Source organism: Zalophus californianus, chromosome 9 (genome assembly GCF_009762305.2).
Source record: "Zalophus californianus isolate mZalCal1 chromosome 9, mZalCal1.pri.v2, whole genome shotgun sequence".
Taxonomy (NCBI): Eukaryota; Metazoa; Chordata; class Mammalia; order Carnivora; family Otariidae; genus Zalophus; species Zalophus californianus.
This window is the reverse complement of record NC_045603.1, coordinates 22,138,025-22,164,191: the sequence shown is the minus strand read 5'-3', so window position 1 is coordinate 22,164,191 and position 26,167 is coordinate 22,138,025. Positions and strand designations below refer to the sequence as shown.

Below are 26,167 nucleotides of genomic sequence, written 5' to 3'. Positions count from 1 at the left end.
CTATGGTCTATTAAGTGTGCAATAGCATTATGTCTAAAAAACTATGTACATAACTTTTTTAAAAAAATACTCAATTGATGGGGCACCTGGGTAGCTCAGTCTGTTAAGCCCCTGACTCTTGATTTCAGCTCAGGTCATGAATAAGGGTCATGGTCTCAGTGTCGTGAGATGGAGCCCTGCGACAAGCTCCATGCTGGGCATGGAGCCTGCTTAACATTCTCTCTCTCCCTCTGCCCCCCTCTCACACTCTCTCTCTCAAAACAAACAAACAAAAACAAACAAGCTCTATTGATGAAAAATGCAAACCATTATCTGGGCTTTCAGTGAGTCATAATCTTCTTGCTGGTGGGGGTTTTGCTTTGATGTTGATGGCTGCTGACTGACCAGAGTGGTGGTTGCTGTAGGTGATGGCTGCTGACTGACCAGGCTGTGACAATTTCTTAAAATAAGACAACACTGAAGTTTGCCACATTGACTGACTCTTCCTTTCACCCAGGAACAATTTCTGTGTAGCATGCAATGCTGTTTAAAACCTTTTTTACCCACAGCAAAACTTTCAAAATTGGAGTCAATCCTCTCAAACCCTGCCACTGCTTTATCAACTAAGTTTATGTAATATGCTAAAATCTTTTGTTGTCATTTCAACAAACTCTACATCATCACAAGGAATAGATTTTATCTCAAGAAACCACTTTCTTTGCTCATCCATAAGAAGCAACTCCTCATCCATTAAAGTTTTACCATGAAATTGCAGCAATTCAGTTACATCTTCAGGCACCACTTCTGATTCTAGTTCTCTTGCTATTTCCGCCACATCTGTAGTTACTTCCTCCACTAAAGCCTTGAACCCCTCAAAGTTATCCATAAGGGTTGGAATTAACTTCTTTCAAACTTCTGTTAATGCTGATTTTTTCACCTCTTCCCATGAATCATGCATATTCTTAAAGGCATCTAGATGGTGAATCCTTTGCAGAAGGTTTTTTAATTTACTCTGCACAGATCCGTCAGAGGAATTCTATTTATGGCAGCTACAGCTTTACAAAATGTATTTCTTAAATAATAAGACCTAAAAGTCAAAACTGTTTCTTGATCCATGGGCTGCAGAATGGATGTTGTGTTAACAGGCATGAAAACAACATTAATCTCGCCCAACTCTGTCAGAACTCTTGGGTAACCAAGTGCATTATCAATGAGCAGTAATAATTTGAAAGCCATCCCTTTTTCTGAGCAGTAGGTCTCAACAGTGGGCTTAAAATATTCAGCAAGCCGTGTTGTAAACAGATATGCTGTCATCCTGGCCTTGTTATTTCACTGATAGAGGAGAGGGAGAATAGAGTTAGCATAATTCTTAAGATTCTAGGAGTTTTGTAATAGTAGATGAGTATTGGTTTCTACTTAAAGTCAACAGCTGCATTAGCCCCTAACAAGAGAGTCAGCCTGTCTTTTGAAGCTTTGAAGCCAGGCATTGACTTCTCTCTAGCTATGAAAGTCCTAGATGGCACGTGTTCCCAATAAAAGGCTGTTTCATCTATGTTGAAAATCTATTGTTTAGTGTAGCTACCTTCATTAATTATCTTAGCTAGATTTCTGGAGAACTTGCAGCTTTTACATCAGCACTTGCTTATTCACCTTGTACTTTTATGTTGTAGAGACAACTTCTTTCCTTAAACTCCATAAACCAACCTCTCTGTTAGCTTCAAACTTTGCTTCCTCACCTCTCTCAGCTTTCATAAAATTGGGGAGTTAAGGCCTTGCTCTGGGTTAGGCTTTGGCTTGAGGGAATGTTGTGGCTGGTTTGATCTTCTATCCAGAACACTAAGATTTTCTCCATATCAGCAATAAGGCTGTTTTGCTTTCTTATCATTCATGTATTCACTGGTGTAGTACTTTAAATGTTCTTTAAGAACTTTGCATTCACAACTTGGCTAACTGTTTGAAGCAAGAGGCCTGGTTTTTGACCTATGTTGGCTTTTGGCATATTTTTCCTCACTAAGTTTAATCATGTCTAGCTTTTGATTTAAAGTCAGATGTAGGTTTCTTCCTTTCGCTTAAATACTTAAAGGCCATCAGGGTTATTAATTGGCTTAATTTCAATAATATTGTATCTCAGGGAGGCCCAAGAGAGGGAAAGAGACAGAATTTTTCTGAGCATAGTTGATATACAATGTTACAATAGTTCCTGGTACACAACTACCATGCTCACTTTATTATGGAAGACGAACAGCCAATAAATATAGAAAAAATAATATTGTAAGAGAACCACAATTATTGCAATCCCAATGAAATGACTGTTCCCATATAGGATCGTCAAAGAATGATAAATGAGAGATATCATTGGGAAATGCATGGTGTTGTTTTCAACAGTGCATTCAGCCCCACAATTTACTTGCTAATTACAAAGGGAAAAGTAGATCTTAGCAATGGAGAGATCTGGTGGTAGCCACTCAGAAGTAATCAATTTTTCATAACAAATAGATGGGAAACCTGACATCATATGCTTCCTGATGTGATGCAATATAAGTGCTCAGGATCACCTAGAAAGTATTCTTGAAAAAAAATGCTTAACCTGAATATAACCGAGACTTTAGATCTAACTTAAGAGTTATAAGAAATAAAGAGTGTAAAGGAAAAGTTAAAAATCCAAAAGGAAAACAATCAGACAGGTGTAGAGTGTGAGATATTTTACAAGGCAATTTGCCTCATCTCATGAAAAAGTCAAAATCATGAAAAAAATAATGTTGGGGAATTGTTTTAGACTGAAAGAAACTAGTGATGCCAAATGAAATATGTGAATTTTGACTGAATCCTGGTTTAAAAAAGCAGTTGCAAGGGTATTTTGGGGAAATTGGTTAAATTAGATAGATTGGTAGATTAGATAAACTGATTAGATATCAGTGGATTAATAAATTATTACTAATTATCTTATGTGTTAAATAGTATTATGGTTATGTAGGAAAATTCCCCTCTTCTATACATATGCTGAAATATTTAGGAGTAACATTATCTCTGAAATTTATTTTCAAATGATTCAGTAAGATATAGACTGATAGATGATAGATAGATGATAGATAAAGCAAATATGGCAAATGTTAATTGCTGGATATAGGTTGTTGGATGGGGGGGCATATGTTCATTGCACTATTTGTTTAGCTTTGCTGTTTAAAAATTTTTATAATAAAAATATGGCTAAAAACATTGCTTAAATATAGGATGAGATATGGCTAAACATAAAGAAGGCTCAAATGTGTTGGGGATTAGGGGGACACGATTATTCTATCCTTAGACTATTTAAAGAGGCACAAAATATTACTTAGTCTGAGATGGCTGATGGTACGGAGATGCTAGGATGGCACTAGATTCAGCTCCTAGAGCCACAAAGGCACTGGGGAGCTGTCTCAGCTGTTTGTGCTGACAATGAAGCCGATTAGACAGGTATCTATGGATCTAGAGCATCTGATAATGACTTACAAAAACAGGTAGTAGTAAGTGGTGATGTTGGCAAGGGAGAGTCTACCTCAGCTACGATTGTTACGGTTTATGAAACATAGTGATAGGGACAACACTGAGAAATACAAAGGGGAGCAAATGTCACTGGGGAGACCCACAGGAGGGTTTTAAGCTGAGATTTAAACAAAGGGTATAAATGAACTAGATAGAAACCTAGGAAGGCTGATAGAGCCAGATAAGTTCTGAGAATCTCTTTCAAAGACAGGCAATGAATTCATTTAAAATTATATTCACTTTCCTAGTCCCAGATGGTTTTCCCCCTCTGGGTAAAAAGCAATGGTTTGTTAATAAGTACCTGGCCTCATCACATACTAGTTTCAGGGTGAAAGGAAATATTACTTTAATTGACTAGTTGAAAATTTCATGTCTGGAATTTAATTACCTTTTAGAACTGTAGGTAAGATATCACAATCTCATAACATTTAGTGCCTTTTTAAAATGACCATAATCTATCAGAATATTGATGGAAAACTGTATTGAAATAACATAAGTATTAGAATGTAACTAATTCTAAGGTTGAAAAAGAGACTTAAAAGCACTTAGATGAGCACTATTGAAGTTTAGGTGAAAAAGAAGTTTCTGTTTAAGTGATAAGAATGAACTGAGCTTCAAAATTCTCTCCTGTCTTCACATTTTGCAGTCTAGTTTCTGGTGTTGGATCCTAGGGAAAATCTGAAGGTGTATGAAATTGTTCTTTGTGAAATTACCCCAGCTTCTTTTTCAGAGTAGCTGGCTCTTTATGGCATTTGGAGTCTGTCTGTCCTACTTTATCTCTTAGTTATATAGGGCTTTGGATTGTTTTCCAGGATTTAACTGGTTGTCTTTGTCTGGTACCATATGTGTTCAGGGTAACATATTGTACTGTGTGTTGTCTATACATTTCATCACAAGATTGGGCTCATAGGAAGTTCTGGAGGTTTGGTGATAGCCTGATGAATAGGGGACAGAAGGAATAAATGTTTCCTAGTCCCTGAACCTTAGAGATTCCTGTAAATTCATAATTTAAGAGATAAGATTCATGAAAAGAGGTGTATTTGCAAAGGCAAAGATTATGGATCAAATAAGTTAGTAACTAGTCTATTCATTAGATAAGTACATTTACCCTCTTGGTATGCTTTCTCATCTGTAAGGACCCTGCAAATTCTTCAGTTTTATACTTTCATACGTAAAGAACAGATCTTTGCTGCTAAACTGGCACTTGAAAATAGCCCTCATTATTAATGAAAAAAGCATTTCTCTGAAAAATATTTTCCATTTCCACTGGTAATGCAAAGGTAAACCCTGCCAGTATATATTAACCATAAATTCTTATGAAGTAGCATCTTGACAAATAATGCTTTACCCTTTGTTAAAATATTCCACAGTGCTAAAGACATTTAGCCACATTAGCAAATGACCCAAATTAACATCAGTATTATTCCTTTAAAACTGATGACCCAAGTATGACTAGAACCTGAATTACATAGAACTTCAGGGTTTAAAATCAACTTGCACCATACTGATACCACTTAGGATTCTTCTCATGCTGTGTTCCTCATGATTCAGCTGTAATTAGTCAGAATATACTGCAGCTGTTTGTGATTTCAGGGAAGAATAACATGTTTATATAGAGAAAATGTTTCATTATCTTTGCTTTTTGAAATTTCTTTCTTTGTAAATGGTATTTTACAATATGTTTTTCCATAATTTCAAATCTTAAACAAGGTTGTTAAATAGGGTTTTATCATACATAGAAAAATTGCTGCCTATTAGTTTTCTTCCCTACTTCCTCCCCTAGTTCCATACATGCATACACAGCATTTATCACATTAGTTTTATATACAATTTCTGTCTCTTTATAAGTTGTTACTGCAAAAGTACACTGTCTCAGGTTTTCTCAGCTTTTTACATCTACTTTGGTACCATGGCCAGGGTTTCAGGTGCACTATTGCTTCCTTTAGTTTTTTCATTTTAGTGGTTATTTTGAAGTTATGGATCATGTCTCAGCAGAATATTTAAATACCTGTATTCCCTCATGATGTGTGCCTTTTATATTACTCGGGGATGCACTCTTTTTCCTGCTTTAATTCTCTAATTTCTGGGTGATACTGGAATCAGACATGGATATCACAGTGAGGGTCTTATTAAAATCAAATATAATCCTAGTATATCTAGCATGGAATTTTGAAGTACCATGAAACATGGTGTGAAAAACGCCTTCTCAAATATCTGGAAAGACAATTATTAAATTTCATCTCTAGTTTCACCCTTATAAGTTTTACATATACCCAATCTCTTTTTTTTTAAGATTTTATTTATTTGAGAGAGAGCAGAAAGCACAAGCGGGGAGAGAGTGGAGTGGGGCAAAAGGAGAGGGAGAAGCAGACTCCCTGATGAGTGGAGAGCCCTACATGGGGCTCAATCCCAAGACCCTGAGATTATGACCTGAGCCAAAGGCAAATGCTTAACCAACTGAGTCACCCAGGCACCCCAACATATACCCAGTTTCTATCCTTGGATTTCCACAGAGGTGGCGGTTCTGGGCTTTTCCACTAGTGAGAAAAAAGGAGGAACCGTGGGGTAATATAAGGAGAGGGCAGGAGTAGATCACTATGTGCACGTGATAGGAAAGGATTGGTAGAAGCATCGAGAAGTGTAGTATGAAAATTGGAAGATGCAGAAATATATTTCTCAGAGTTTTAAAATAATCAGGAGAGGAAAAAGGAATGCTAGTATAATGGATAGCTACTATTTTTGCTTGACTAGAGTCCTTCTTCATGTAGTAACAACATTATGATTTTTCACTGAGAAACTAACCCTCCCCTATGAGATGTGTGAGGGTCTCAATTACAGTGCCCTGTCCTCCCCAGCAAAGAGTACAGATTTGGCGCAACCCAGGCAAATCAGATTCTCCATGGGATGTGAATCTTTAACTGAGGGACACAAAGAAGGAAAATTTTTCAAGCTAATTTATCTCAACAATGTTTTTTTTTTTTTTTTTTTTTTTTTTGAGGGGGAACACAAGCAAGGGGAGTGGGAGAGGGAGAAGCAGGCCTCCCGCCGAGCAGGGAGCCCAACAGGGGGCTCAATCCCAGGACCCCGGGATCACGACCTGAGCAGAAGGCAGACGCCCAACCGACTGAGCCACCCAGGTGCCCCTCAGCAATAGTATTTTGAAGAGACTTTCTCATTAGTGTCTGCTTCCTAGATATCCCTTGTTGTTCTAGTTACAGTTCTTTCTGAAGCCTTGTTTTTTGATCATACTGATGCCTGTTGCTTGCAATGTTACAACTCCAACTGATACATCCAGACCAAGGTGATTTGGAGAAGTCAGAAAGAAAACTTTAACTTTGATAAAGGGTGGACTAAATTAAAGAATGGGGACTTCCGCTAACTTGGTAGAGAAGGACTTTGTCCAAAAATGAACTAGACCTCTAGTCCACCTGAGATAAGAAAACTAAGTCAGAATGTAAATCAATGCTCTGCTTCCTTCTTTGAGAATGTCATAGGCCAGCTGCACAGACTATGCTTAGTGAGGCATTTGGGTTTACATTATACTGCCCTTTCCTTCTATCTTCTCCGCTCAAGTAACTCTGATCTAGACTCTGTTCTTTTAATCCAAAGAATGTGCTGTTGAGAAATTTGTTGGAATACCTAGAACTAATCATATGATTTACATAATAATCTTGGAAAATATATAAATCATTGGGGGGATGGGAAGCAATTTCCTAGTTGAAAAAATTATAGCAATAGAAACTTTCCTAACTTCATCTTAAAAGATCTAAGTTCACATACCTTCTTTGTCTTTTTTGCTATTTTCAGTTTTGTTTTTTATGGGTTTTGAATACAAATTTAATAAAAATTTGACTTGGGTTCTTGTCCTTGATTAAATTGCAGCTCATATATTTATAAATATTTAAAAGTATATTTTCTGTTGTCAAACAATAAAGATGGCTACTTCACAATGGAACATACTCTGTTTTCCAGAATCAAAGAATTCAAATTCACCTGGATCCTATAAATTTAGATAGGTTTTACCTTGAATGCTACATGGTAAATGAAGTCAAAGTTTGAGGATAATCCATTAGTTGACTTAGAAAAGTGTTTGGGTATATGAGGGTTTCCCAACCTTGGCACTATTGACTTTGGGAGCTGGATAATTCTTAGCTATGAGTGGCTGTCTTGTGCATTATAGAATGTTTTTCAGCATCCCTGGTCCTGTACCCACTAGATGCCAGTAGCAATCCCCTCAGTTGCCAAATGTTCCCTGGGGGGAAAGGACAAAATCACCCCCAGTTGAGAACCACTGGTGGTTAAGGACTTTGGTTTTAAAACCTGACAGATCTGAGCTCCACTCTCAGGTTTGCTACTCATTCACTGTTTACCTGGGAAATTACTAATTTTCCATATTTGTGAAATGTTGATTGTGATATGGCCACCTCCTAGGATTCTTAGAGAGATGAGATAAGGCAATGCACTTAGCTTGGTGATTCACCCATAATAAAAAGTCAATAAAAATAATCATTTTTGTTAATAGTAACTGTATCATAATTCCTAATCCTAAACTCAAATTCCCTGACTCAAATCTGCAAAATAATGACTAATCACATTTCCAGTTGTGTTGTTTTTATAAAGGTATAATCAAATAAAACTCTAATATAAGTAAACTAAGCACTAAATATAATTAATTCCTAAACAGGACACAGGCGACTCCCTTTGTAGTTAACTCTTTGAACTTGAAACCATTTCCACTGTGGTGCCTGGGTGGCTCAGTTGGTTAAGTGTCTGACTCTTGATCTCAGCTCAGGTCTTGATCTCGGGGTCGTGAGTTAAAAAAAGGAAAGAAAAAGAAACCATTTCCAGAGAAATGGCTGGAGCAATGTTGCTTTCCATACATGACTGCTGAGGGAAAGCATAGCTAGGAGAGAGAAAACTGAATAAAGTGTTATATAACCAAAGTTCTAGGACCTAAGAAGAAAATCTTGACTTCCTCCCTCTTCCTCTAAACCCTTAAGTGTTAGTGGTGAAAGATACCAAGAAAATGAAGAATCGGAACATAGAATATTGTCACATGGAACTAACATAAGTAGAACCAAAGACAAAATTTAAATGAAGAAATTTTATACATGTACATCTCAAATGATCTCAACCACAGAATTAGAGAAATGACAGATGAATCCATGGACTGTCAAACCACTTGCTGTACAAAAATAAACTTCTGAACTTTAGTGTTTTGCTTAATAGAAAATCCTTTCTTTCTTGACTCAATTATGACGTCAGATATTCACCAGAACTTAACGCACATGAAAACACAATTCCATGCCAAGCTTTGAGGCTGTGGAAAAAAAAATACCCAGTAGAATGGCATTTAAAATGCGATTTAAGGGCGCCTGGGTGGCTCAGTTGGTTAAGCAACTGCCTTCGGCTCAGGTCATGATCCTGGAGTCCCGGGATCGAGTCCCACATCGGGCTCCTTGCTCAGCAGGGAGTCTGCTTCTCCCTGTGACCTTCTTCCCTCTCATGTGCTCTCTATCTCTCACTCTCTCTCTCTCTCAAATAAATAAAATCTTAAAAAAATAAAAAATAAAAAAAATAAAATGCGATTTAAATCCCTTACCATAAAATTCAACAATCTTGGAATTTTATATAATTTCCTCCTGGATTCTGGTGCACACTCAGGTAAATACACCTGTTAACCATAAACAAATGATTATACTGAAGGGTTGGTTGTGTAGCCTTTTTAATTCCAAGTTCACTGTCTGGGGATGTTCAGATAGTGCTTTCATTTGGGAGTCTGTGGAAAGGGTAAGATATGAAAAGCTTAAAATATTATGTTAGAAGGTTCTGCTGAGAAGAGGAATCCGAATTGTTGCCTTGTACTTGCAAGTATACCAATAATAGAGCCTCTCATAAAGAAGTCACCTGAGATTTCAGATTATAGTGAGTAATCTTAGAAATATTCTCTATGAAAGTAAATTACATGGTCCAAGTAATGTGTTACTCTCCTACAATGAGTTATGCCATGATTAAAATTGCTTTACACTAAAACACTAAATTACACAAGGATCCTTATAAATAGAAGATATTTAACAAACAATTCTTGATGACAGTCCCATCTCTCCTCAATTCAGCAAATTAAAATGAGTTGCAAAATCTTTAAAGAAGTAACACAGCTAGTTAATTGCAGAGTTTGTCTAGAAAACATACTCCTGTACCCCACTCCAGCTCTGGGTTGGATGATTAAATCATGGACACATTGATTGTTTTGATGGAAAAAGTTTACCTGTTCATTTAATCTAGGACATCTCTCACCTCACATATACAACCTACACGTATATATTTAACTTTTTAAAAATTTGATTATAGTTGACACACAATGTTACATTAGTTTCAGGTGTGCAATTTAGTGATATTTAACTTTTCAATTAGCTGAAGTGTCAAATGGTTTAAGCACTTGGTCATTGTTCTTTATGATATCATTCTTTTTTAAAATTGAAGTATAATTGGTGTACAGTATTCTATTAGTTTCAGGTATACAACACTGAGTTGACAATGCTCACCACACAAAGGGTATTCACCATTTGTTACCATACAGCATTATTACAATATTATTGACAATATGCCCTATACTGTACTTTTCATCTCCATGACTAATTTATTTTATAACTGGAAGTTTATACCCTTTAATCCCGTTTATCTATTTTACCCTCTTTTCCACCCACCTTCCCTCTGCCAACCACTAGTTTGTTCTCTGTATTTAAGAGTACGTTTTTTTTTTTTGTTCATTTGTTTTGTTTTTTAGATTTCACATATAAATGAAATCATATGGTATTTGTCTTTCTCTGTCTGACTTTTTTCACTTAGCATTATACTCTCTAGATACATCCATGTTGTAGCAAATGGTAAGATCTCATTATTTTTTTATGGCTGAGTAATATTCCTCTGTGTGTGTGTGTGCACACATGCAGATGCACATGCATACAGATGTAGGTGCATCATGTCTTCTTCATTCATCTATTGATGGACACTGGGGTTGCTACCATATCTTGAAAATAATGCTGCAATAAACATAAGGGTGAAGATATCTTTTTGAATTAATGTTTTGTTTTCTTTAGGTAAATACCCAGTAGCAGAATTACTGGATCGTATATTTCTATTTTTAACTTTTTGAGGAGATTCCATAATGTTTTCCACAGTGGCTGCACCAATTTACATTCCCACCAACAGTGTATGAGAATTCTCTTTTCTCTACATCCTCACCAACACTTCTTTTTTCTTATCTTTTTGATACTACCTGGTGTATAGTGATATTTCATTGTGAGTTTGATTTGCATTTCACTGATGATTAGTGATGTGGAACACCTTGTCAAGTGTCTGCCATCTATATGTCTTAGAAAACATGTATTCAAGTTTTCTGCCCATTTTAACCAGATTATTTATTTTGATGTTGAGTTATATAAATTTTTTTCTGGTACATCTTGAAATCTGAGATTATGATACCTCCAGGTTTGTTCTTTCTAAAGATTACTTTGGCTAATCAAGGTCTTGTGTGATTCCATACGTATTTAGGATTATTTTGTTCTAGTTCTGTGAAAAATGTTGTTGGTATTTTGATAGGAATTGCACTGAATCCATAGATTGCTCTGGGTAGTATGGACATTTTAATGATATTAATTCTTCCATCCATGAGCATGGAATACCTTTACCTTTGTGTCATCTTCAATTTCTTTCTTCAGTGTCTTATACTTTTCAGAGTACAGGTTTTTCATTTCACTGAGTTTATTCCTAAGTATTTTATTCTTTTTGGTATAATTGTAATGGGATTGCTTTCTTAATTTCTATTCCTGCAACTTTGTTATTAGTGCATAGAAACATAACAGATTTCTGTATATTAATTTAATATCCTGCAAATTTACTTAATTCAATTATCAGTTCTAAGAGTTTCTTGTTGGAATATTCAGGCTTTTCCATATATAGTATCATGTCAGCTGCAAATAGTGACAGTTTTACTACTTTTTAAAATTTTTAATTTTTTGACATTTTTTTAAAATTAAAATTTAATTAACATAAACTGTAATACAAGTTTCAGAGGTAGAATTTAGTGATTCATCAGTTGCATACAACACCCAGGGTTCACTACTTCAAGCGCCCTTGTTAATGCCCATCACCCAATTACCCCATCCCCCTACCCATCTCCCCTCCAGCAACCCTCAGGTTGTTTCCCATAGTTAAGAGTCTCTTATGGTTTGCCTTTCTCTCTGTTTTCCTCCTATTTTATTTTTCCTTCCCTTTCCCTATGTTTATCTGCTTTGTTTCTTAAATTCCACACATGAATGAAATCATATGGTATTTTTCTTTGACTGATTTATTTCACTTAGCATAATAATACCCTCTAGTTCCATCAATGTCATTGCAAATGGCAACATTTCACTCTTTTTGATGGATGAGTAATATTCCATTATATACATGTGATATGTATGGAATATATATATATTACCATATCTTCTTTATCCATTCATCTGTTGATGGACATCTGGCCTATTTCCATATTTTGGTTATTGTGGACATTGCTGCTCTAAACATTGGGGTGCATGTGACCCTTTGAATCACGATGTGTGTTTCCTTTGGATAAATACCTACTAGTGCAATTGCTGGGTCATAGGGTAGCTCTATTTTTAACTTTTTGAGGAACCTCCATACTATTTTCCAGAGTGGATCTACCAGTTTGCATTCCTACCAACAGCTTAAGAGGGTTCCCATTTCGCTGCATCCTCCCCAACATCTGTTGTTTCCTGAGTTGTTAATTTTAGCCATTCTTACTCATGTCAGGTGGTGTCTCCTTGTGGTTTTGATTTGTATTTCCCTGATGTGACGTGGAGCATTTTTCATGTATCTGTTGGCCATTTGTCTGTCTTCTTTGGAGAAATGTCTGTGTATGTCTTCTGCCCATTTCTTGACTGGATTATTTGTTTTTTGGGTGTTGGTTTGGTAAGTTCTTTATAGGTTTTGATTACTAGCCTTTTATCTGACAAGACATTTGCAAATATCTCCTCCCATTCATAAGCTGCCTATTTCCTTTGCTGTGCAAAAGTTTTTTATGTTGATGAAGTCCCAATAGTTCATTTTTGCTTTTGTTTCTCTTGCCTTTGGAGACGTGTCTAGCAAGAAGTCACAGCGGCCTAGGTCAAAGAGGTTGCTGCCTGTGTTGTCCTCTAGGATTTTGAGGGATTCCTGTCTCACATTTAGGTATTTCATCCATTCTGAGTTTATTTTTGTGTATGGTGTAAGAAAGTGGTCCAGGTTCATTCTGCATGTGGCTGTCCAGTTTTCCCAACACCATTTGTTGAAGAGACTGTCTTTTCTCCATTGGATAGTCTTTCCTGCTTTGTCAAAGATTAGTTGACCATAGAGCTGAGGGTCCATTTCTGGGTTCTCTATTCTGTTTCATTGATCTTTGTGTCTGTTTTTGTGCCAGTACCATACTGTCTTGATGATTATAGCTCTGTAATACAGCTTGAAGTGATAGCTCCAGCTTTGGTTTTCTTTTTTCAACATTCCTTTGGCTATTCAGGGTTTTTCCATACAAATTTTAGGATTGTTTGTTCTAGCTCTGTGAAAAATGTTGATGGTATTTAAAAAAAATTTTTTTTACTATGTTATGTTAATCACCATACATTACATCATTAGTTTTTGATGTAGTGTTCCATGATTCATTGTTTGTGTATAACACCCAGTGCTCCATGCAGAACGTGCCCTCTTTAATACCAAAATGTTGATGGTATTTTGATAGGGATTGCACTGAATGTGTAGATTGCTTTGGGTAGCATAGACATTTTAACAATACTTGTTCTTCCAATCCATGAACATGGATGTTTTTCCATTTCTTTTTATCTTCCTCAATTATTTTCGTAAGTGTTCTATAGTTTTCAGAGTATAGATTCTTTGCCTCTTTGGTTAGTCTTATTCCCAGGTATCTTATGGTTTTGGGTGCATTGTAAATGTGATCCATTCTTTGATTTCTCTTTCTTTTGTCTCTTTGTTAGTGTATAGAAATGCAACTGATTTCTGTGCATTGATTTTATATCCTGCCACTTCGCTGAATTCCTGCATGAGTTCTAGCAATTTTGGGGTGGAGTCTTTTGGGTTTTCCACATAGAGTATCATGGTGTCTGTGAAGAGTGAAAATTTGACTTCTTCTTTGCTTATTCGGGTGCCTTTTATATTTTTTTGTTGTCTGATTGCTGAGGCTAGGACTTCTAGTACAATGTTGAACAACAGTGGTGAGAGTGGACATTCTGTCATGTTCCTGACCTAGGGAGAAAAGCTCTCAGTTTTTCCCCCTGAAAATGATATTCACTGTGGGCTTTTCCTACATGGCTTTTATTATACTGAGGTCTTTTCCCTCTATCCCTACACTAAGAAGAGTTTTTATCAAGACAGGATGCTGTATTTTGTCAAATGCTTTTTCTGCATTTATTGAGAGTATCATATGGTTTCTGTCCTTTCTTTTATTAATGTGATGTATCACACTGATTGATTCACAGATATTGAACCACCCTTGCAGCCCAGGAATAAATCCCACTTGGTCATGGTGAAGAATCCTTTTAATATACTGTTGGATTCTATTAGTTAGTACCCTGCTGAGAAGTTTTATATACATGTTCATCAGAGATATTGGTCTGTAATTCTCCTTTTTGGTGGGGTCTTTGTCTGGTTTTGGGATCAAGGTAGTGCTGGCCTTATAGAAAGAGTTTGGAAGTTTTCCTTTCATTTCCAGTTTTTGAAACAGTTTCAGAAGAATTGATATTAATTCTTCTTTAAATGTTCGGTAGAATTCCCCTGGAAGCCATCTAGCCCTGGACTCTCGTTTGTTGGGAGATTTTTTATTACTGATTCAATTTCCTTGCTGATTCTGGTCTGTTCAAGTTTTCTATTTCTTCCTTTTTCAATTTTGGTAGTTTATATGTTTCTAGGAACTCATCCATTTCTTCCAGATTACCTAATTTGTTGGCATATAATTGTTAGTATATCTTATAATTGTTTGTGTTTCTTTGGTGTTTGTTGTGGTCTTTCCTCTTTCATTCATGATTTTATTTATTTGAGTCCTTTCTCTTTTCTTTTAGATAAGTCTGGCTTGGGGTTTATCAAACTTATTAATTCTTTTGAGGAACCAGCTCCTAGTTTCGTTGATCTATTTTTTTATTTCTATTTCATTGATTTCTGCTCTAATCTTTATTATTTCTCTTCCTCTGTTGGAATTTAGGCTTTATTTGCTGTTCTTTTTCCAGCTCCTTTAGGTGTAATGTTAGGTTGTATATTTGGGACTTTCCTGTTTCTTTTTTTTTTCATACAAATGGCTAACAGACACATGAAAAAATGTTCAATATCACTAGCCATCAGGTAAATACAAATCAAAACCACAATGAGATACCACCTTACACCAGTTAGAATGGCAAAAATTAACAAGATAGGAAACAACAAATGTTGGCGAGGATGTGGAGAAAGGGGAACCCTCTTACACTGTTGGTGGGATTGCAAACTGGTACAGACACTCTTTTTTTTAAAGATTTTATTTATTTATTTATTTATTTATTTATTTATTTATTTGAGAGAAAGTGAGAGAAAGCACGAGGGGCAGAGAGAGAGGAAGAAGCAGGCTTCCCGCTGAGCACGGAGCCCGATACGGGGTTCTATCCCGGGAGCCTGGGATCATGACCTAAGCCAAAGGCAGACGCCTAACTGGTTGAGCCACTCAGGCACCCTGAGATTTTTTTGTTTCTTGAGAAAGGCCTGCATTGCTATACACTTCCCTCTTAGGGCCATCTTTGCTGCATCCCAAAGGTTCTGAACTGTCATGTTTTCATTTTCATTTGCTTCCATGTCTTTCTTAAAATTCATCTGTAATTTCCTGGTTGACCCATTCATTCTTTAGTAGGATGCTCTTTAACCTTCATGTATTTGTCATCCTTCCAAATTTTTTCTTGTAGTTGACCAAGTTTTAAAGCATTGTGGTCTGAAAATATGCATGGTAAAATCTGAATCTTTTTGTACCAGTTGAGACCTGATTTGTGATGTGATCTATTCTGGAAAATGCTCCATGTGCATTTTGCTGCTTTAGGATGAAATGTTCTGAATATATCTGTGAAGTCCATTTGGTCCAGTGTGTCATTCAAAGCCCTTGTTCTTGTTGATCTTCTGCTTGGATGATCTCTCTACTGCTGTGAATGGCGTGTTAAAGTCCCCTACTAGTTTGTATTATTATCAATGAGTTTCTTTAATTTTGTTATTAATGGGTTTATATAATTCACTGCTCCTAAGTTAGGGGCATAAATATTTATTTATTCATGAAAGAAATTGAAGAAGACACAAAAAGATGGAAAAACATTCCATGCTCATGGATCAGAAGAAGAAACATTGTTAAAATGTCTATGCTGCTCAGAGCAATCTATACCTTCAACACCAACCTGATCAAAACACCAATGGCATTTTTCAAAGTGCTGGAAGAAACAATTCTAAAATTTGTATGGAATCAGAAAAGACCCTGAATCGCTAAGGAAATGTTGAAAAAGAAAAACAAAGCTGGGGGCATCATGTTCTATTTCAAGTTCTATTTAAAGCCGTGATCACCAAGACAGCATGGTACTGGCACAGAAATAGATACATACACCAATGGAACAGAATAGAGAGCCCAGAAATGGACCCTCAACTCTATGGTCAACTGATCTTCAACAAAGCAGGAAAAAATATGCAATAGAAAAAAGACAGTCTCTTCAATAAATGGTATTGGGAAAATTGGAGAGCTATATACAGAAGAACGAAACTTGACCATTCTCTAACACCATACACAAAGATAAACTCAAAATGGTTGAAAGACCTCAATGTGAGACAGGAATCCATCAAAATCCTAGAGGAGAACATAGGCAGTAACATCTTTGACATCGGCCACAGCAACTTCTTTCAAGACACGTCCTCAAAGGCAAGCAAAACAAAAGCAAAAATGAACTTTTGGTACTTAGTCAAGATAAAAAGTTTCTGCACAGCAAATGAAACACTCAAAAAAACAAAGAGGCAACCCACAGAATGGGATAAGATTTTTGAAAATGACACTACAGACAAAGGGCTGATATTCAAGACCTATAAAGAACTTCTCAAACTCAACACCCAAAAAACAAATAATCAAGTCAAAAAATGGGCAGAATACATGAACAGCCACCTCTTTGAAGAAGACATACAAATGGCTAACAGACACCTGAAAAAATGTTCATCATTATTAACCATCAGGAAAACTCAAATCAAAACCACATTGAGATACCACCTTAAACCAGTTAGAATGGCAAAAATTAACAAGACAGGAAACAAGAAGTGTTGGCAAGAATGTGGAGAAAGGGGAATGCTCTTACACTGTTGGTCGGAATGCAAGTTGGTACAGCCACTTTGGAAAACTGTGGAGGTTCCTCAAAAATTAAAAATAGAGCTACCCTATGACACAGCAATTGCATTACTGGGTATTTACCCCAAAGACACAGATGTAGTAAAAAGAAGGGCCATATGCACCCCAATGTTCATAGCAGCAATGTCCGCAAGAACCAAACTGTGGAAAGAGCCAAGATGCCCTTCAACAGACGAATGGATAAAGAAGATGGGGTCCATATATACAATGGAATATTACTCAGCCATCAGAAAGGATGAATACCCAACTTTTACATCAACATGGAGGGAACTGGAGGAGATTATGCTAAGTGAAATAAGCAGAGAAAGTCAATTATCATATGGTTTCACTTATATGTGGAACATAAGGAACAGCATGGAGGACATTAGGAGAAGGAAGGGAAAAATGAAGGGGTGGAAATCGGAGGGGGGGACGAACCATGAGAGACTATAGATTCTGAGAAACAAACAGAGGGTTCTAGAGGGGTGGGGGTGGGGGGATGGGTTAGCCTGGTGATGGGTATTAAGGAGGGCAGATATTGCATGGAGCACTGGGTGTTATACGCAAACAATGAATCATGGAACACTACATCAAAAACTAATGATGTACTGTATGGTGACTGACAAAATATAATAAAATAGAATTAATAAAAATAATTTAAAAAATAGGCTGATTGAACAATTCTTTACATTTCTATACTACCTTTGCAGAAGGCTTTGTAGTGTGTTATCAAAACTACCTGCACACCCTTACTAAAATGCTCTACCTTTCAAAAATTGTAAATAAAAATTTAACCCTGTTAATAATATAATTTCTTCAATTTTTTGTAACTAGACTGAAATTTCAACTCTAGAATTTTCTACATCTTCAAAAGTTCCTCCAGTAGGAAAGAAGGCCACTCATCCTGCATAGGAATAGGGAGGAATTCCTTTGACCCCCAGGCCAGTTATCTTGAAAATTCTACCAGCTTCAGGCTGCTGCAGAATACCCTTTGGGTCTATTCAACCCACAGTCACATACATTTCAGAGTAGTTCTTCCCTGTGAAGCAGCATGAAGTTGTTTTATCAACAAGCAACTTCACAGTCTGGAGTCTTTTCCTTGTCTGAGGAACTAAAAGAATCACTCTTCCTCCATTATAATAGGCCACCCAGAGCTCCCCCTCAGCATCAATACACATTCCATCTGGAATTTATTCTTCTTTCTCCAGCTTGTAAACACTTCTGCAGTTGGAGATCTTTCCTGTTTGCAGGTCATAATCAAAGGCATCCACGGAATAGGACAGGTGTCAATATAAAAGAAGACTTTGTGGTCTAGGGATCAATCCAAACCATTGTAGATGTCTATCTGGTCAAAGTACTTTTCCATGTGGTGGTCAGGAAAAGAGAGCACAGGGACCCCTGGTGCCACTCCAGAACTACTGGGACCATTTCCTCAGCCATGGTGCCAGCAAAGTATCTCCCAATGGGATCCACCTTCCCATTATCGAGCTGATTGTTTTTCTTGTCTTTATCTATTATAGCCAGGACAACTGTTGACTGATCTTCCCAGTTAAAAGCACAGAACTTTGTTCCAATGGTGGTGACATAGCCTCCAGCCAGGCGAAGGGTCACAGAGATGATGGGGGCATCCATGGTCACTTACTCCACCCCCGAGCAATTCTTACTTACTGCTTGCTGAGCAATTCCCACTGGCAAACCTTTTTTTGCAGGACTATCTCAAAAAGCAGAGAGTTGGATGCCTCTTCCTATACTAGAGACTTGGAGCACTGGCAGTTCTCTGGGAAAACACACTCAATCTTAATGAAGACATTGTCATGGGGGAGATCTTGGTGCTAGTGACCCTCAGAGAGCTGGCTTGGTATTAACTCTTTTCTTCCTTTCTTCCTTTCTCCCTTCCCTTCCCTTCCCTCCCCTCTCCCCTCCCCTCCCCTCCCCTCCCCTCCCCCTCCCTCCCTCCCTTCCTTCCTCCCTTCCTTCCTTCCTTCCTTCCTTCCTTCCTTCCTTCCTTCCTTCCTTCCTTCCTTCCTTCCTTTCTTCCTTCTTTTCTCTTTCTCTCTCTTTTTCTTTCTTTCCAGAAAGAAAGAGTATGAGTGGCAGGGAAGAGGGGCAGAGGGAGAGAGAGAATCCCAAGCAGGCTCCTCAACCAGAGCAGAGCCTGTTGCTGGAGCTTGAACTCATGACCCTGAGATCATGACCTGAGCTGAAATTAAAAGTCAGATGCTTAACCAACTGAGCCACCCAGGTGCTTCAGTATTAATTCTTTTTTAAATGTTTGGTTTACCTTCACCTGTGAAGCCATCTGGTCCAAGACTTTTGTTTGTTGGGAGTTTTTTTGTTTACCAATTCAATTTCATTACTAGTAATCAGTCTTTCCTAATTTTCTATTTCTTCCTGATTTCATTTGGAAGATTGTATGTTTTTAGGAATTGATCCATTTCTCCTAGGTTAAATTATTAGGTCATTAATATCCCTGGCCTCTAATATCTTGCCACTTGAAATGTGAACTATGGACCATCAGTATCAGCATCACCCAGAAGATTGTTATAAATGCAGTCTCAGGCCCAGCCCAGACCGAATAAGTCAGAATATTTTTTAATAAGATACTCAAGTGACTTGTATATATATTAAAGTTTGAGAACAGTGTTTTAATATCAATATAAATGTAAATATATGTGCAATTTGTGCTTACCTATTTATGTATTATCATATTTATTTACATTTCCCCCCTTTCAGGACTTATATTACTTTACTCACGCTGGTAAGAACGGGTGAGTTCAATAAATTGCATAAATTCTACATTTTTGTACAAATGACTAGTTATTCCCTAGAGATCATCTTCTAAGTATATATGGCTATGAAGAATTTTTACAGAAGTATCTTTATTATTAAGATAAATTTTGATTATTGTTATATCAAAATATTATTAAGCAGCACTGAATTTTTTCTTTTAAAGAGACTTTGTACAAACACTATACTCTTATAACCAGTATAATTAATTCAATTCTTGCCCCTTTAACTTAAATTTGAAATTTTATGAGTCATATTCATAGTCTTATTTTTGGTTTTGTTTTGTATTTTGTGTATGTATGGCAACATGTATTTAAGTGACCTGTGACTGGGGTGACATTCCCAGAACACAGAATTTTCAGTTTGAAACCAAAAAAATCCTGGACAAACCAAGTTACTTTCTCTATAATAAAGCTTATTAGGCCTGATCACAATTTTAAAAAGTATTTGCAATAAGTAATTTTTTATTTGGAATAATATTAGCATGTTGATTAAATACTGATTTTTAAAAACCACAGAAGGTTTGAGTATCAGCATTATGACCTTTTCATAAAAGAGTCAGTTTTAAAACACCTGCTTCATTTCTTTTTACAGAGTTTTTAAAGCAATCAGAAAAGTCTGCTCTGATGTATGTCAGTTACAAGTACTTATTTGACAGAAAAGTCACCTCTTAATGTAACATGATAATAATTGTCCTGAAATTCCTGAAAGACTACCCTTGAAAATATGATACAACTTTAAAAAAGGACATATTTCTCTGTTGGTATTGCATAGTTATTCTAACTAGTAAACTAATAAACTAAAGTGGTCAATAAAGTAGATTGCCATTGATATTTTCCCTTTGTGTTTCTACAGGTACCTAAAGATTGACAACAGTCTCATGAAAGTAAAAATGTATTTCTTGTCAGATACCCATTGTCATTTTAAAAATAAAAAGAATAGGGACTGTACAAAATGTAAGGAAGACTTTGGTCCCTAGAACTAGTATAGGCAAGAATCAAATTCAGAAGATTATTTAGTTTTATACAGAGGTCACTTATTATAAAAAGAAAGAATGACTCAGAGGGGATAAGCACCCAGAGGGCAGAGCCAGGAGCCATAACTCTCAGGGAGCAGAACTGAACCCTATTCACAGAACAGGCAACATGTCCCTGGCTGGAATTCAGTATTTCTATGGACTGATGACTTTTCCATCTTTTTTAAATGGAAGTGTCTACTGTGGTTAATCTATGTTTGTATGGTCATTATATGATAGCTATACGGGTGGCAGATAACCTGTCTCTTTAGGTCACAGGACTTCTGACCAAGAGGAATGGTACTTAAGTGCTTTGTTTAAGATATCTTACCTAAGGAGACTCAACTGTATCCAGACCTAATTTAGATGACAAACCTCAGCCTGAGACTAATGCTAAATGGGATGCAACTTTTGAGGGATCTTGGGAAGAGTTGAGCATTTTTGGCCTGTGGGAGGGGTGTGAATTGTTGGGTTAGAGGGTAGACTGTGGAAGACTGTATTTTATAGGGATAGCCATAGCTATGTCCCCTACTTCACATGTTCATCTAGAATCTTGCCACTCCCCCACCATGAAGCAGAGTCTAATTCCCCTCCCAAAGAATCTGGGTAGATTTGAGCTTCACTTGTAACCAACAGAATGTGATGGAAGTGATGCTGTATGACTTCTGAGGTTAAATCAGAAAGGCAATAATACCTCCACCTTGCATCTGGAACACAAGCAATGGAACCCTGCATCACCATGTAAGTAATTCAACTGCCCTGAGACCAACATGCCTTGAGGAAACTCAAGCTAGCCTATGTAGGGAGACCTCATGGAGAAGCCCAGGGACTACCTAAAAGAGAGAGATTCATGGCCAGTTTCCAGCTTCTCCAGCCCCACACTGTTAGCTCCAGTTACCATCTGACTACAACTGCATAAGAACTCTGAAATAATACCAACCAGAGAAGCCTGTCCTGAAACTATAATATAATAGTTCCTGTAGTTTTAATCTATTTAGTTTTGGGGTGATTTGTTAAACAGCAATGGTAACTGAAATACCTCTTCTAAATTAAAAAGATGTTAAGTTTAATTTCATTTTCTAAAAAGATTTACTTATTTATTTTGGAGAGAGAGAGAGTGTGAGCGGGGGAGGGGCAGAGGGAGAGGGAGAGAGAGAATCTCAAACAGGCTCCATGCCCAGTGGGAGGCCGATGCTCCACTCAATTTTGTGACCTGAGATCATGACCTCAGCCGAAATCAAGAGTTGGATACCAACCAACTGAGCGACCCAAGCACCCCTCACTTTTTTTTAAATAAAAGAACACACTTGTAGATTCTGGACCTTCATTATGCAGGTTTGTTTGAGTCTGTACATAAGTTAAAAAAAAATTAGCTGTCTGCCCTCAGGAACTCTAAATTTCGGGTCAAAATAGGTTTGAATCCTTTTTTATTATTATCATTCATCACCATGGACCACAGAAAGTCACTTAATCTTTTTGTTTTTCCATCTACTAATTGTTGATAACACCTATAAGAAAGAATTAGCATATAGATTAAATTAAATGAGTTAATACATGGGAAAGACCCCTACATGGTGTCTGACACATAACTACCTGACTCAGTTCTAGGGTCTACTTGGTGACAATCCATTAGGACCGCTCTAAGCAAAAGACACATGTCATCAAGATGGTATATGCAATGTAGGGAGATGCATAGATCAATGGCATTTCATCAGAGAGCTGCCATATTATCTTATCCCTTTCTTTAAAGCACCAGACATTTCTTCCCTTCATTCTGTCAGCAACAAGCTGAAAGATACTATTTCTATTTTATCTCTCCATTAAGCAAAACTCTTGGACTTTGAATTCCCTTTAGGTAAGGACTAAGACTTTTATGTCTGTATCCTAGTGCCTAACAGTGACTAAAGCAAAAGAAGTGCTCCATAAATACTGACTGAATAAAGGAAAAAAGTAGTTCTGTAACTAGCCGCTTCTTCCTAAATATAGTCAAATACTGCCAGCATTGGGGTAATCTGAAAAAAAAGGTCTGTATCTCTAGATCTCCTTAAACTCTCCAGAATGCTGAAATAAGGGATCTAGTTTATATGAATTAATAACAATTATAATTAGCAAAAGTAGTATGTATTTTTTAAAGCATATTACAAATATGATATTATAAGGTTATTGATAGGCAGGATAACATAGTGGTTGAGAGTAAAAACCCTGAGTCAGAATGTATGGAAGCAAATCCTTACTCCACTCTTTTCTAGCTATATAAATGTAGGCAAGTCAGTTAAAGGCTCTGTGCTTTAGTTCCCCATCTGTAAATCACAGGTGACAATAGTATCTACCTAGATACTACTGTTTTAAGAATTAAATAGTTAATATATGCAAAATATGTAGAACATTTCTTAGTAATAATAGTGATTATTTTACCTATAAAAATCTAATTGAAAATGACAACTTTTATTGTTAAAATGAAGGAAACCATTTTAACTACTCTAAAATTACTCAGAATTCAAAAATGAATCCTGTTGAGTGAAGAAAGTTGCTACATAAGGCCTTAGAAGTGGTTATATAAGTATAGCTAGAGGCCCCCACATAATACGGTAAATCTAGAATCCTCTGCCTTGAATTTGTCAAAATGAAGTAAAAATAGAAGAAGAATAAATACTAAGCTGTGAATGCTAGTGTCTACTTAGGATAATTTGGTGACAATAAATCTAAGCAGACCCACTGGGTTATGCCAAGACATTCTCCTGACTAAATCTCATTTGGTTGACTTGTTCTGTTTAATTAGTGAATATTATAATTATGTGCTCTGAAAGTTGTGTGAATTTAATAACATCAAGTAGCACTAAAGCAAAGTAGAGCAAAATGCCAAGACAGAATTTCTTTTGAGGACTTGCCTTCTTGCAAAGAATACAATTAACTCCCTAGAGTAATCCTTATTTGCCTACATAATGAATGTTGTGGGAGAGTGAGGCACTTCCCACTTTTCTTCTCATCAATATCTATATGACTTAGTCTGATTTAGTTGAACCTAGGGCATTTTCAATAATTACAAGCACAGGGGTCTACCACAGATTCTCCCATGGGAGAAAATTTATTAATGTAGGCAAAGTAGATACAACCCTGCATGTCTGACCTCTTTCAACTTCTAGGTTGCCTAAATATTCAGTCAGGGCTTATACTAGTTATATATGTATGGAGGCCTAAATGTTTTAAAAGTAAGCAGATATAAATTACAAATAGTGCTTTCTTTCATTCTTTCAGGCTGATGTCTGGAGACATTTTGTTAAGATATAAATAGTTTTTTCTTTCTTTTAATTTTCCTTTTTTTGTAATTAGACTGCTAGTGATTGCTTACCCTTGTCCTTTTTGTAGATGTGTTCAAGAAATATTTAGGAAACAATATCACATCCCATGATAGTTTTTCATTAATAAAGAAGGGTGAAAGGATTCAGTTATAAAAATAGGCAATGGGAAATATAATTGTATTTTCCAGCATCTGTGGGAACCACAGGATTTTTGCTAGACTATAGAAGAAAGTTTTGAATGAGCTTAAAATAAGGTTTGACTAATTCTTAATGTATTTGTTAGTACATTGACTAGAAAAAATTACATTTAGAACATTTTAAAAATTCACACCTAAACTTATTTTGGCTTGCTTCTAATTTTTTTGGATTAGTTCTTGCTGATTAATTGTTGATTAATTGCTTTATCTCTTTCCTTCACACTACTTTTTAATAAATATTTATTAGGCAAAAATTCATTTACTGACACTGTACTAGGTGCCAGAGATTATAGTGGAAAGACATAATTTCTGTAATCATGAAGCTTATGATACAATACAAACAAAACAAATAAATAAAGACACTTAGGTTGGGCCCCCAATTCAATGACTGGTGTGTTCACAAGAAGAGGAAAAGGCATAGAAACACAGGCAAGGCCATGAGGAGATGAGGACAGAGACTGGCGTCATGCTGCCACAAGCCAAGCAACACCTGGAAGCTGCAGAGGAAACGAAGGATCTTCCTTAGAGTCTTCAGAGGTAGCATGACCCTGCTGACAACTTGATTTCAAACCTCTAGCATTCAGAACCATGAGAAAATAAAGTTCTATTGTTTTAAGCCACCCAGTTTGTGATGCTGTTTTGCAGCAGCCCTGGGAAACTAACACAGACAGTTGACTTTGAAGTATCTGTGAAACATCTAAGTTCAGGGGTCAAGGAGAAAGATGAATTTAGAGGTTTGGAACTCAAGTTTGGACTGGAGATAAAACTATGAGGAACATCATAGTTTTGATGATGATTGAGCAATAAAGCCATGTTAAGTGGCTGAGATCATCCAGAGGCAGTCTGTAGAATAAGGGAAGAGAAACTAATCTAGAACCCTGAAGAATAGTATTGTATGAGTGGGTGGAGATAGGGGTGCTCACAAAGGGAGAGCAAGATGGAGACTAGAGCAGTAGAAGGAAGACCAGGAGAGTGTGGTATCACAGAGTAACATGCAGAGAGTGTTTCACAAGCTAAGTGAAGCAGATTGGTCAAAGAAGATAAAGGCTTTGTCCATTATATTTAGGAAGAGACAATCCTGGGGAACTTAACAGATTTCAGTGCAAAAGTGGAGCAGTGTTTGAAGACTCACTGAGAGATGAGAAAGTGAGTCCAGGAAGTGTAGACAACTTTTTCTGAGAGGTCGAATGTGAAAGGGAGGAAATCTTCTGTAACTAGATGAAGACACAGGATGAAGGCAAGGCTTTTCACGTGACTTAATCATCAGTATTTGAGTTTACTTACAGATGCTTGTGTTTTTATCTAATGAGGCACCTTAATATTTAGACAGTGATGATAAAACAAATAGCATGGTACCTTACTGTTGACCATAAAACTGCTCACTAAGTTATAGCACAACAACTAGAACATGTTTTATAGATACAAATCTAAGAAGTCAGTAAATGAGAATCTGTTGTTGGTAGAAGTTTTCTGCATAATTTATAAAGAGGGAAATTGTAGGCAGGATAATGTTTTGAAATGCAAAACATCTGACTCATAGTAGAGATGAAGAGCACCGAATGACCCATGAGAGAAACTTATCTTATTGTTCATACAGGGCAGAGAAAATTCAAAACCGGTAAGGCATCAGGCATTGCACTGCAAAACTACTTTAATGAGGGTGAGTCATGATGCCACCCAGGGAAATGAATCAGGTGCCCACATGCCCAATCTTCTTCATAATTACAGTTTTTCCCCCCTTTTAAATTAAAACTAAAGTCAGGTAGGGCGCCTGGGTGGCTCAGTCGTTAAGCGTCTGCCTTCGGCTCAGGTCATGATCCCAGGGTCCCGGGATCGAGCCCTACACATCGGGCTCCCTGCTCGGTGGGAAGCCTGCTTCTCCCTCTCCCACTCCCCCTGCTTGTGTTCCCTCTCTTGCTGTCTCTGTTAAAAAATAAATAAAAAATCTTTAAAA

At 36.8% G+C, this 26,167-nt stretch overlaps 1 protein-coding gene and 1 pseudogene across 16 annotated transcripts in view; both read right to left on the bottom strand.

Moving 5' to 3' along the window:
- The window catches only part of ANKS1B (ankyrin repeat and sterile alpha motif domain containing 1B), a 1,105,044-nt gene that overhangs the window by 565,932 nt on the left and 512,945 nt on the right, over positions 1–26,167 (bottom strand). The window lies entirely within an intron of this gene.
- Positions 17,815–18,711, bottom strand: LOC113921471 (annotated as a pseudogene).